Source organism: Palaemon carinicauda, chromosome 8 (genome assembly GCF_036898095.1).
Source record: "Palaemon carinicauda isolate YSFRI2023 chromosome 8, ASM3689809v2, whole genome shotgun sequence".
NCBI lineage: Eukaryota > Metazoa > Arthropoda > Malacostraca > Decapoda > Palaemonidae > Palaemon > Palaemon carinicauda.
The window spans coordinates 107,290,958-107,305,957 of record NC_090732.1 but is presented as its reverse complement, the minus strand read 5'-3'; the positions used below and the strand labels follow the sequence as shown (position 1 = coordinate 107,305,957).

The window sequence follows — 15,000 nt, the reverse complement described above, 5'->3', positions numbered from 1 at the left end:
GAGTAGTTTCTATTTATTTCTTTGGTTATATTCTAATGGATATACAAATATCAATCTTGCATATTGGTTAATTAAGGTGTACGTTGTTATTAATCCTTTACGCGCTTATTGACTGCTTCTTATTTTTTTGCAGTTATTTGTTTATTCAAATATGAAAAGTGGAAATTATAATAAAATATTTTTTTTTTTTTTACGTTTAATAATTAACATGTCTGACCTTCGAGGCCATATATGTCATAATGATATCATCTAGTTATTAACATATCATTATTATAGTTTTTAACATTATGTTCAAAACGACCATTAAATCACTGCCTTCAAAGGCTCTCACAAGAAGAAAAAAAAATCCCATTGCCATATACATACTTGATCTACTGAATAATAGACAAAACTCTCGTGTATAAGTAAACTTTCACAATATTAGCCACTTCATATACCTACACATGATGCCCATCAGCATTGTGTCGAATCCCCACATAGACGTTGTGTCGTTCACACCTCTTACGATATCTCTGACACATACTGGTTATTAAGGTTTTCGCTTTTTGATACATCATTCACTTATTCTATCCAACCCCTTCTAGGTCTCCCTGAGCTATTTCTTCTTAATACGTATATTCTTTGCACCAACCTTTCTTTTCCCAATCTTTCCTAGTTTCTTACAGATTCCATTTTTCTTTTGATGCATTTTCACCGCAAACAAATCATCTCGAAAGGTTTAACATCTTCATAGCAATCAGTATCAGAGTTTTACCTTCCTGGAAGAGTTGTATCAACATTCTCTTTATACTTTTCCACTTTGATTTCCACAAACATAAGAAGTCTAATTCCAGACTGCTGTACATAAAATTCTACCATCCTAACTAAACCTATTCAGATATTTTCTGTTTCTCTAACACCCACCCCACCACTTCTAATCTGGCATATTTAAATGAATTAAGAACCTCCAGTCTTCTAGTTCTACGTTTTACCCTGGAATCGTTACTTCTGTTCATATTCACTGGCAAATCCAACTTTTTCAACCACTTTCAAACTCTTGTACTTTTTTCTACAGTGTCTCTTCCCTATCCCCAATCAGTACTGTACCATCTGCAAAACATTATCCATTCCCTACACCATTCAAGACTCGCCTCCTTACTTTAAAACCTTGCACCTACTTCTACTGTCATTATCTCTGAATTCTCGCATACATAACAAACAGAAATCTGACATCCTTGTCTATGATCCACCTTCACACCAAAATGGTAACTTTCTCGTTTACATATTCTAAAACATTCATTGCTTTGGGCATGAAAAACTTTATATCACTTTTATCATCTTATCTTGTTTATCATATGATATCGACACCAAAAAACTTCTCTCTTTTCATTGTATCTTTATTTTCTTACCTCCATGTTTCCTTTTATTTTAAAATTTGTAATATAAATGTTTGATAACAAGTAATCGGTCAACAAAAACACTTCCTTATCAGGAACCGAAATGGTTATACCCTTCTAGGTCCCTCTGATATGTGTTACATTCTCAACTAGAATCCTACATATTTCATACTTGGTATGATGATAAGTAACATTTTTAGCCTCTACAACAACAAATGCAGCTTATTCTAGTTTACTGCAGGACAAAAGCTTCAGACGTGTTCTTATTCATGTATGGGGTTTGACCAGTTTTCATCACCATGCTGGTCACTGCGAATTGGCGAAGGTGGGAGACTTTAGTATGATTGTCACAACAAACCAGCCTAGTATGAGTGGCCCTGACTAGTAACGTTACTGATCATGGAGATACACTAAGCCTTTCAGCACGTTAAAATAGCCCCACTCAGAAAGGGGTACATTTGTTGTTTATAACTCAACGTAACAAAAGTCTACTGAATATCATAGTTGGTTGATTTTACTCAAATCTCTCTCTCTCTCTCTCTCTCTCTCTCTCTCTCTCTCTCTCTCTCTCTCTCTCTCTCCAGCAATTATTGCGATGAAAGCGATTTGTCTGTTTCACAATTATATTACAGTGAATGTAAATGTTATGGCAGTTAATCACTTATGTTTCACCAAACCTTAAAAAACTTATTTTTTACGAACCAAGTAAGGAGTGGAATAATTTCCATCTATTTTTTTGGTTATATTTTAATATGGAAAACAAATATCAATCTCGCATATTAGTTAATTAAAGGGGTATATACGTTTTTTCTAATCCTTCATGAGCTTACTGACTGCTTTTTCATTTATTACAGTAATTTGTTTCTTCTAATATGAAAATTGAAAATTATAATCATCTAAAATGCATGACATTTAATAATCAACATGTCTGACCTTCAAGGCCATATATGCCATAATAATATCATCTAGTTATTAAGAATATCATCATTATTACTTTCAAAATTATTATTAAAATGTCCATTACATCGCTGCCTTTAAAAGGAGGGCTGCTTCCACACATACACACGACACACCAAAAAAAAAAAAAAAAAAAAAAAAAAAACAGCAACGCTTTACTCATTGCCAGATCCATACTTAAACTACTGAATAATTGATAAACTCTCGTGGATAAGTTAATTTTCGCAATATTAGTTATTTCATATACCTACAAATAATGTTCATCAATATTGTGTCGAATCCCCACATAGACGTTGTGTCGTTCACACCTCTTACGGTATCTCTGACACATACTGGTTAATAAGGTTCTCGCTTTTTAATAAGTCTTTCACCTATTCTATCCAACCACTTCTAGGTGTCCCTGTCCTCTTTCTTCTTAATACGTAGATTCTTTACACCAACCTTTCGTTTCCCAATCTTTCCTCGTTTCTCACACTTACCATTTTTCTTATGATGCATTTTCACAGCAAACATGTCATCTCAAAAGTTTCAACCTCTTCATAGCCATCAGTACCCAAGTTTTCCCTTCCTGAAAGAGAGTTGTATCATCATTCTCTTCGTACTTTTCCACTTTGATTTTCACAAACATTAGAAGTCTCATTCCAAAACTGCTGTATACAACCTTTTACCATCCTAAATAAACCTATTCAGATATTTTCTGTTTCTCTAACACCCACCCCCCTCCTAATCTGGCATATTTACATGAATTAAGAACCTCCAGTCTTCTAGTTCTATGTTTTACCTTGAAATCGTTACTTCTGTTCATATTCACTGTCAAATCCGACTCTTTCAACCACTTTCAAACTCTTTTACTTGTTTCAGCAGTGTCTCTTCCCTATCCCCAATCAGTTCTGTACCATCTGCAAAACATTACCCATTCCCTACTCCATTCAAGACTCGCCTCCTTACTGCAAAACCTTGCACCTACTTCTACTGTCATTATCTCTGAATTCTCGCATATATAACAGACAGAAAACTGACACCCTTTTGTATGATCCACTTTTACACCAAAATAGTAACCCTCTCGTTTACATATTCTAAAGCATTCATTGCTTTTGACATGAAGAACTTTATATCACTTTTATTATCTTCTGTATCATATGATATCGACACCCAAAAACTTCTTTTTATTCATTGCATCTTGATTTTTTTTGACTCCATATTTCCCTTTATTTTCAAACTTGTAATACAAATGTTTCATAACAAGTAATCGGTCAACAAAAACACTTCCTTGTAAGGAACCGACACGGTGGCACCCTTTTAGGTCCCTTTGATATGTGTGACTTTCTCAATTAGAATTCTACCATATTTCTTACTTGGTATGAAAAGTAACATTTTCAATATCTACAACAACAAATGTGGCTGTTTCTAGTTTACTGCAGAACAAAAGCTTCACACGTGTTTTTATTCATGTATGGGGTTTGCCAGTTTTCATCACCACGCTGGTCACTGCGAAATGTCGTGGGTGGGAGACTATATTACGATTGTTCCCAACAAACCAACCAGGTATGACTAGTAACGTTACTGATCATGGGGATACATAAACCCTTTCAGCACGTTAAAATATTCCCACTCAGAAAGGGCTATATGGCTGAAATATGCTCCAATAATAATTCTCTCTCTCTCTCTCTCTCTCTCTCTCTCTCTCTCTCTCTCTCTCTCTCTCTCTCTCTCTCTCTCTCTCTCTCTCTCTCTCTCAAGAATTAAATCTTAAAACTTTATATATATATATATATATATATATATATATATATATATATATATATATATATATATATATATATATATATATATATATATATATCTTCAAGATTTTACTCTCTCTCTCTCTCTCTCTCTCTCTCTCTCTCTCTCTCTCTCTCTCTCTGTCTGTCTATATTATACACACACACACACACACACACACACACACACACACACACATATATATATATATATATATATATATATATATATATATATATATATATATATATATATATACATATATATATATAATATATATATATATATATATATATATATATATATATATATATATATATCTATATATATACATATATATATATATATGTATATATCTTTAAGATTTACTCTCTCTCTCTCTCTCTCTCTCTCTCTCTCTCTCTCTCTCTCTCTCTCTCTCTCTCTCTCTCTGAGAGAGAGAGAGAGAGAGAGAGAGAGAGAGAGAGAGAGAGAGAGAGAGTGTAACTATTAGAGACTATTTCGGCTATAATACTTGTCGAACGAATTAAAAGCCTAATGGTTGACTTCTCTCCATTAAAACAGGTACTCATCTTTAAAACGCTCTCGTAAAAGGTTCCAGGCAATGTGACCCTTGCTATGAGGGACGACAACTTAGATACTAAGTCCCTTGTCTTTCTCTTACGATGCGATGCTTTAGAAACAAAAGGCTTTTGTGGACAAATGATTACTTAAATAGATTATTGATTCCAAATATCAAATGTTCTTATTACTTTGCTGTAAGATGTACATTCCAAGTCACATAGTGCACCATAACTTCTTAATGTATTACAACTCAGGCATAATTTCCTGATATTCAAAGTGTTAATTTCTGAATCTAATAATGCCACGCCATTTGTATAAGTTGATAAATAGTCTAAACGTAAACGTTTTATCGAAAAAAATATTATTATATTACCTCTTTCAAAGTCAACACATATAGATATGGAAGAATGGCCACGTCTCAACTGACTTTAGCCTACATATGTGGTTGCTTACCCAAGAACTAATCAGTACTGCCATGAATTTATTGGCGGTCTACTGTGACCAGCAAAATATATGTTACTGTTAGAGTTGAAGAGACTTCTAGCATCTGGAATATTACCAATAATGGACCAGATGGGGAGCGTATGCCTGTTACAACATAAGAGGCTAAAACCGTTGTTTGTTTAACGTTTGCGTATTTTTTTCTGGAGATGTAATTTTATTTAGCATCACAGTAGCCATTTTTATCTCTACACCATTCATAAGATAAACAAATCAGGTATTTTTTTCTTTGTTTTGCTGTCTTAATTTATCCGTTATTTTAGTCCCCCCAACCACCAACTGTGGTCAGAACCATGATACTCAACAACAAAACGAGGATAAATAGTGAGAATACTTTTCAATAACTAACATTTCCATCATCCACTGCTTCCCTCACAGCAACTTTCATAGCAAACATAGCATCGATTCTCATCTTCATCGAGATGACAAATTTAGATATAAGAAAATAAAAATCCTTTAATTCCTTTTTTACTGAATTAATCCGCTAAATTCCATCCCTTTGATAATCATAAAAAACAAAACCATATCTTAGTAAGTAGTTTATAAAACCAGCCAGATTATCCTCACATTTTTTAGCGTGTCTTGGAAAGGATGACAAAGCGACCATATACCCAAATGAAGTACGTAGATAAGAACGAAGGTTAGTGAGATTTAAACCATTAACAATATTAATTTTGTTCTCTCTCTCTCTCTCTCTCTCTCTCTCTCTCTCTCTCTCTCTCTCTCTCTCTCTCTCTCTCTCTCTCTCTCTCTCTCTCTCTCTCTCAAAATAGGTTTCTAGGAAACTTAACATGTAAACCAAGATGGAAAAAAGAGAAGTTGAGTTACCGCGCATGCTCCCGAGATCCCTGGTTATGCTGTATGCCGATAAACGAGATAAACTAGAGTACCTATATATATATATATATATATATATATATATATATATATATATATATATATATATATATATATATATATATATATATATATATATGTTTATACATACATATAAATATACATATATATATATATATATATATATATATATATATATATATATATATATATATATATATGTATATATATATATATATATATATATATATATATATATATATATATATATATATATATATATATATATGTGTGTGTGTGTGTGTGTGTGTGTGCACACACACACTTACATATATATATATATATATATATATATATATATATATATATATATATATATATATATATATATATATATATATATATATATATATGTGTGTGTGTGTGTGTGTGCACACACACACTTACATATATATATATATATATATATATATATATATATATATATATATATATATATATATATATATATATATATATATATATATATGTGTGTGTGTGTGTGTGTGTGTGTGTGCGTGTGTGTGTGTGTGTTTGTGTGTGTGTGTGTGTGTATTCTTGATAAAACCACCGTAAACTCTACCAAGCGCTCTTTTCAGATGTTGGTGTCTTTTTTATATTTATATAATTGTTTTCATATACACACACACACACACACACATATATATATATATATATATATATATATATATATATATATATATATATATATAATGCATATTCTATCCTAAACTTACCTTTCAAAATGTATATTAGACGTGAAAAAAAAATAAAAAAAAGTCCTTAAGAATATATTCCTTCATTGATTTGACAAAATTTAATAATTACATTTATGTGGCATATAACTGTATTTATTTTATTAAACCCTTTGTACCAGTTTTCTGCTTTCTTTTAGAATTAAATACCTTTACCTTGAAATTCATCTTACACTTAAAAAAATACTAATTAAAAAGCCTTCAACAAGAGCATTTGCTTCCTTTAAACAACCGAGAGTATCTGACTTTCTTTTTGCCTACTTATGGAAGAAAACCCACCTTTAATAAGTAAGACTCTCTCTCTCTCTCTCTCTCTCTCTCTCTCTCTCTCTCTCTCTCTCTCTCTCTCTCTCTCATTAAAAACTCAAGAGATGGAACGCCCTGGATACGATAGAATAAGTGCTGAGATGATATTGTAGATCTGACTGATTGAAATAATTACAGAGACATCACACCTACGTCAATTGTCATGAAAATATATAGTATGTTTATTTTAAAGAGACTACAGAGAGACAATGATGAAAATCTGAGAGATCAACATGCAGGATTTATGAAAGCTAAAATTTATATTGACCAAATTTTAATTTCAAGACGTTGTACAGTATTGTGTAGAATGTAGAAATCAATTTTTGATGGTATTTGTAGACTATGAAAAAGCCTTTGATAGTATGCACCGACCAATTTTGTGGAGAATACTGTGTTATTAAGGTGTTGCTCTTGATATGCAAATTTGATGAAGTTTGTTCATGCGCAGAGCACGTGCAAAGTTAATGTTAGTGGAGTCTTGTCAAAGGAATTTCCAGTGAACAACAGAGTACTCCAGGGGAATGTATTGTCACCTATGTTGGTTACCCACCTCATGGATTTGGTAATGCATAGAACAGTCTGAGATGGTGCAAAGGCTTAAGGGTACCTGACACTTGCACGCATTCGTGGCACGCACTGGCATGCATTGATGCGCGAACTCGCGTGAACGAGCCGTGAAAATGTCGTGAACAGTGCTGGAACTCGCGTGCCAGAGCGTACCAATGCGTGCCATGCGTGCCCAGAATTTTGAAATGTTTAAAGTTTGTGGCACGCATTGGCGCGCACAAAATAGTCGTGAAATAGTCGTGAACGATGCGCCAACTGGAGTGAACTGGAGTGAACAGTGCGGGAACTGGCGTGAACTGGAGTGAACGATGCGGGAAGTGGCGTGAACTTTATAATGAAGAGAAACAAAAAGGAAACAAAAAAATGAATGAAAAGGAAAGAAAAATAAACCTAATAAATTTTTAGATTTGCTGTTTTAATGTGAAAAAAAAATTATATCTTATTTCAAACTATTTCTATAACTTTATAATGAAGAGAAACAAAAAGGAAACGAAAAAATTAATGGAAAGGAAAGAAAAATATAAACCTAATAAGTGTTTATATTTGCTGTTTGAATTTAAAAATAAAATGATGTCTTATTTCATGCACACACTTATTTTCCTCTATTGCCAATCAAGACCCAAAACTTTTGTTTTAAATAAAAATGAACTGAAAAATAAACCCAAGAAAATTTTAAGTTTGCTGTTTGAATGTAAAAATAAAATGATGTTTTATTTCATCAACATACTTATTCTTCTTTATTACCTTTAAATGAAGAGCAAAACAAATTTTTTCTGTTTGCTGTTTTAATGTAAAAATAAAATGATTTCTTATTTCAACATACTTTTTTCTCCATTACCTTAAAATCAACAGCCTAAAAACTTTTCATGTTTGCTGCTTTTAATGTTAAAATAAAATGCTTTCTTAATACTTGTACATATTTCATGTCTGCTATTTATATGTAAATCTAATGCTTTCTTATTGAAACAAAAATAAAGGGCAACAAAATATACAAACGAAAAAGATACGTTTCTTCTCCTCAATGCAATGGTGTCTCTGACAGAAAGCATTGTTGTCTCATCCGAAGCCAATCCAAGAATGTCCTCAGGTTGGAGAAGCCCCGTTTTTATATGGAGTGGCCAATTCGTGAACTGGCGTGAACGATGCTGAAACGATGCGGAATGATGAGCGAACTCGCGTGAACGTGTCGTGAACTTCTCGTGAACTACGCGTGCCAATTCGTGCCATCGCGTGAACGTCGCGTGAACGATGCGCAAACTGGAGTGAACTGGTCGTGAACAGTGCGGGAAAAACACCAGTGCGTGGCAAAAATGCGCGCAAGTGTCAGGTAGGCTTTAGACTGGATTGGTAATAGGAAATTGGCCGACGTAGAGTACGCTGATGATGGTGTCCTTATTAGCATAAAACCACAGAATTTGCAATGCTTGCTTACCAGAATACATGTAATATCATATAAGGTTGGACTCAAGATAAATTGAAGAAAGGCAGAGATGATGAGAATGGAATATGCAATGGAATATGACATATAATTAGAAGTAGAAAGGAATACTAAGGTAGAATCATTTAAATATTTAGGAACCATGATCTCTAATACAGGGTCTTTAGAACTGGATTTTAGTGGAATATTACAAAAAAACAAACCAAACAATGGCTAGTTTAAGTAAAATTTGTAAATCAAATCGCGTGAAATTACATATAAAAATCAGACTAATTATCAGTTTACTGAGATCGATATTAATTTAAAGCCATGAGTATTGTTATTACATTGAAATAATATGCAATAGATTTTTGTAGATTTGAGAACAAAACCCTCAGAAGAATATTGGCAGTTACATGGCAGGACAGGGTTAGAAATGAAACTATAGGAGATATTACTCGACTGCCCTATGTGGATGAAATCATGAAGAGGGGTAGTCTAATAGAGATGGTTTGAACCTGCTTTTCGCACTCCTCAAGAGAGATTAGTTCACCAAACATTTAACTGGGCTCTACAAGGCACTAGAAGGGATGGAAAACCCAGGCCTATATGGCTGAGGACTAAGAAACGTGAAATAGGAGATGATGAATTGAGAATTATTGATTAAAAAGCTCAAGATAGAGACGACTGACGAAAACTAACAGAGCCCCTTAGTGTCAATAGACGTAGGAGATGATGACGATGATGATGACACTATAAAAAGTTCTTCCCGTTATTAGATGGTGCTATTAGTACTAGAGGCTACCAGTGACTGAAAGTGTGTACATGGTAATCGACCAGAACTTGAGTAAGCAGGGAGAAAACCCCGTTTGCGACAAAAACCAGAGACAGCGTAATTTAGAATAACCTACGTAAAAATAAAAGATAATAATAAATTTTAATGATGGGACCCTATGTAAGTGATGGCAATCTACGTAATCAGTTCAAATTTATTGAAATTACGAAATATCAAATGAATAAATAACTATTTGATGGATAATAACCTAATGATTAACCAGAATCAAATTCTGACAAGAATCAAGTAAAAATCCACAATAACAAGAGTAATTAAATCAAGCAACAGTAAGTATGCAAAAACAAACGCGTAAATAGTAATATCGAATAGAAATTTCCAAATACTTCCTCTTGAAAATATAAATATTTCGGACATCACAATTCTTGTTTTAACATTTTACCCAATAACAATTAACTTTTTTTGATATTTAGACATTTTTGGTTTTTAAATCTTTTACAAAATAAGGGTTTCTTTGTATCTGGCCTATGTAATTTGCTCTAAACATGAAATAAATTAGTTATTCAAATCCTCATTAGACAAGCCAAGCAGTTAGGTGGTAGATGGAAGTACTTGTTTTTTGAGAAGATTATCAAATTAACTATTACAGTCAAATTATGCACTCAATGGATGTTATATTAAAGAAAGCTAATAGCGAATATATCATTTTAAAAACCCAGCAATATCCATATAGTCTTTTCCCCCAATCATCCGTTGTTAATCCCCATTACATATATTGCTGTATAATTTCATAATAAGGAAAGTATTATCTATATGTTCATTGAGAATATAATTTCCATGTCATCTATTCCTCGCATTTTCGAAAGGTTAGAATGGGGTGGGGTGAATAAGGACCGCAATAATGATATTTGCAAGATAATGAACCTTCAGAACATTTCCAGGAAAACCTTTCTTGACCGATTAATTCCACGGAGATTCAGTTCATGTCGAGGAACTTTGGGAATTTTCATATCAGCTGTCTTGAGTTTTCTGGAAAAGTCCATCCTTCTTTACGACCTAAAATCTAAAGTTTAAAGGAAAATCTTATTTTATAATTCATGGAGGAACTGGTGTTTAAGGGCAAACCATAAGAACAAATTATTGTACTAGTGTACGTGACCCGAGAAAATGATGGCTAATTATTTAGATAGGAAAGCACACACTTGCACACGCACGCACCCATCACACAGATTCAACCGGTCCCTCCCTCTCTTTTCCTAACTACAACACGCCAGTTTTGCAATTTGGTGGAGATTGTGGTTGCCAAGCGCACCTCTCGTGGTACCCCTTCTTACCAGGGTATGATTATTCCCTTTCCCCAGACATAAGGGAAAGGAGAGACCGAGTAGTTTAACATCTAGCATGCCGCTAAACGTGATCAGATTATATATATATATATATATATATATATATATATATATATATATATATATATATATATATATATATATATATATATATATATATATATATATATATATATATATATCCAGATATTTTCTATTTATCATATTGAGTGACTACACACACACATACGCCCACACATACACACATAAACACACACACACACACACACACACATACGCCCACACAAACACACATAAACACACACATAGGCCTATATATATATATATATATATATATATATATATATATATATATATATATATATATATATATATATATATATATATATATATATATATATATATGTGTGTGTGTGTGTGTGTGTGTGTAATATCTATAGATATTTTCTGGTAAAATTGCAAACTATCAATGAGAAAATGAGACCATAAATTGTTTAAACACTTTCATAACAAAACAATGTAATACTTGATAATTCAAAGACTGTAATAAAACAATGGCTGTTGATAAGATGTCAGGAAAACAAAGTACTTAACATTAAACAAAGTTTAATATCCTTCAAAATTAATTGTTTAAGCAGATTATGGAACCCAGAAGTCCTAAAGATTCTACTAGTGACATATTGCAATCTAATTAGCGCTGGGACATGAGTGATTATGATTGGATAGGTTATTGATAAAAATTGGGGGATGGGAATATGAGCGGTATACCCAATTTTTCATCTTGGAGTATTAATAATACATGATCTTCAAAGTCGTAAAGACTAGCGAAATGAGTTCTCTTGGTATATGTAAACATATTCTTTATCATATTGTTCTGAATTTGTGGAAAAGGTTCCTAAATGCTTTTATAAAAAAGTAGGAATAATATTGGTAACAGCATCATCGTTGACCCCTTCAAGACTGGAATTTACCTACGGAATTTTCAGTATTTTCAATGCAGGGAACTTTCTGTAACGTTAAGCATACAACTGATTCACCATCTACATACATCTACATTTGGAAAAACTGTAAAGATTTTACATTAGGTATTATAACGAACGATATATAGGATTCTTATGAAAAAAAAAAAAAGATAAAAAGGCTTCACATTTCATCAATAATAAACTAGGTAAGAACCAAATACATAAAAGAAAAATGCCTTGTAATTCACAAGAATCTTTGTGATTGCGAACAAAAGTTTCCATAATATCCCAGACAGCATGGTGACTGTACACTTCATTACCTTCAGCGTATGAGCAAATAGCCTTTTACTCTTATGTCTCCCTGGAGATATCAGGTGACCTGAAGGCTCGTAGCCTTAATACAAACGTACTGTTCCCCCTTTAATGAAAGCGTAATTATGTTTCAGAAAATTCCAAATACCTTTGATGAACAAGAGATCCTGGATTCCCCATCTAATCAGTGGAGGAGTATGAAGCATGTGCACCCTAATCTGCTAACCCTAAATAATAATATTGTTTCTCTTCATTTCCCTAGATGGAATTTAATCCCATCGTGATTAGTCCTTTCCGAGTAATGGTAATTGGTTAAATGGATCACCGGCAAATCAATACGTAAATTCATAAATAATGGTTTAGGGCAAATAAAATCATAAAAGTCCTATATTTATATTTCATAATCCGTCCTCGGTTAGTTGTACGACATAGCATTTAAACTGTGGTTAAAATTTCCTTTCAATTTTCAAATTACAGATGATCGAAAATAGGAACGATATCTTAATATGTTTTATCATACTTTTGCTCAGATTTTAAGGAGAAAACAAAGATAAAGAATCGTCAAGACACCAGGTCTGATCCTGAGCAGGTGGTTATTTCATTTATTACAACACAGGAGACATAATCAAATAGAGATAACGTTCCTTTGTAAAATAAACCATTCAGTGTACATTTGTTATCTAGATTGGTAGAAGTAAAAATGTGTGAGTTTGCGTGTGTATAAATCGTTTCAATTTTCCAAACAACAATTAAAAAATTTAGTAATGACAATGCTTCTTCGAAAGGCATAAGAGACCGAAATCTTACTTCAAATTCATTATAATCAAAAGTCCACACACACACACATATATATATATATATATATATATATATATATATATATATATATATATATATATATATATATATATATATATATATATATATATATACATTGTGACGGGCCGAGAGAGGAGTTGTGAAATCAAAGGCAGATTGGAAACGACTGAGTTATATTGTTGTGGAACACTCTCCTTATATACAAAACCTCAAGGCAACAGGACATGACAAGTTCACAAGACAGACAAAATCACAGGGGAAAAACCAGACTTGAATTTTCATGTTCGTTTTAGTGCGAAGGAAGAGCGAAGATACAACCATAATATATACAAAAGGAATTATGTACAATTGTGTGAAACGGTTGGTACATGGCTCCCCCCCTAAAAATGACATACTGTACATGTTAAATAGGGCGCCCTGATCTAGAGAGGCGAACTGTAGGCAGGTCATCTGGCAGAAGATAAGCAGGTTTTAGACGATCAATGGAGACCCAGTCTTCTTTGCCCCGAATGTTTAGGAGGAATGCTTTCGGACTGCGTCGGATCACAAGGTAAGGTCCCGTGTAAGGGGGCGTTAACGGTGGCTTGCTGGTGTCGTTGCGCAGGAAGACGTGCGTTGCAGAGTGCAAGTCCGTTGGTATGTGATGCTTCGCTGGGGGCTTGTAAGTCTGGCGGCAAGGAGTAAATTTTCCCACGACGTGACGTATGCGCTGGAGATCGTCGGAGGAGGTTGTAGAAGGAAAATACTCGGCAGGGACGACCAACGGGTCGCCATACACCATTTCGGCTGCCGAGACGTCGAGGGCGTCTTTAGGAGTGGTCCTTAGTCCAAGGAGGACCCAGGGAAGCTGAGTAAACCAGTTGGAATCCTTGCAGCGGGACATCAAAGCTGCTTTGAGGGTGCGATGAAAACGTTCAACCATTCCATTGGCAGCGGGGTTGTAGGCAGTTGTCTGATGTAGGGTGATGCCCAGGAGATTCGCTAATGACGTCCATAATTGAGAGGTGAAAGTGGTTCCCCTGTCAGAAGTAATATGCTCAGGGATACCGAATCTTGAAATCCATCCAGAGAGTAAGGCAGATGTACATGAGGCGGACGTTGCAGTTTCCATGGGAATGGCTTCAGGCCAACGAGTGGAGCGGTCGATGACGGTAAACAGGTAACGATGTCCTTGTGATGTGGGTAGGGGGCCTACAACGTCGACGTGAATGTGTGTGAAATGACGCTGAGGTTGAGGAAAGGTGCCCACTCCTGAATCCGTGTGTCGATGTACTTTGGAAGTTTGGCAAGAAGTACAGGCACAGACCCAATCCTTAGCATCCTTAGAAATGCCGTGCCAAATGAACTTTGCCTTCAGCAGCTGTGCAGTAGAACGGCACGAGGGATGTGAAAGGCCGTGGATGAAATCAAACACCTGTCGGCGCATGGGAGCAGGAATCCAAGGTCGCGGTCTACCAGTACTGACGTCACAGAGGAGGGTGGTGTTGCAGTTTTCGAGGGGAAAATCCTCCCAACGGAGGGACGTGCAGGATGTCCTACAAGCTTGATACTCTGGATCCTGTCGTTGGGCTTCAGCCAGGGCGTTGTAATCCAATCCCAGTTGAACGGCAGCCAACGTGTTTCTTGACAGGGCATCGGCAACGGGATTCATTTTCCCAGGGACGTATACACGTTTTTTGGCACTT

The 15,000-nt window shown here is 34.3% G+C and overlaps 1 protein-coding gene across 3 annotated transcripts in view; it reads right to left on the bottom strand.

Annotated features, from left to right (window-relative positions):
• The window catches only part of Nmdar2 (NMDA receptor 2), a 1,133,867-nt gene that overhangs the window by 355,450 nt on the left and 763,417 nt on the right, over positions 1-15,000 (bottom strand). The gene's annotated exons all lie outside the window — the stretch shown is intronic.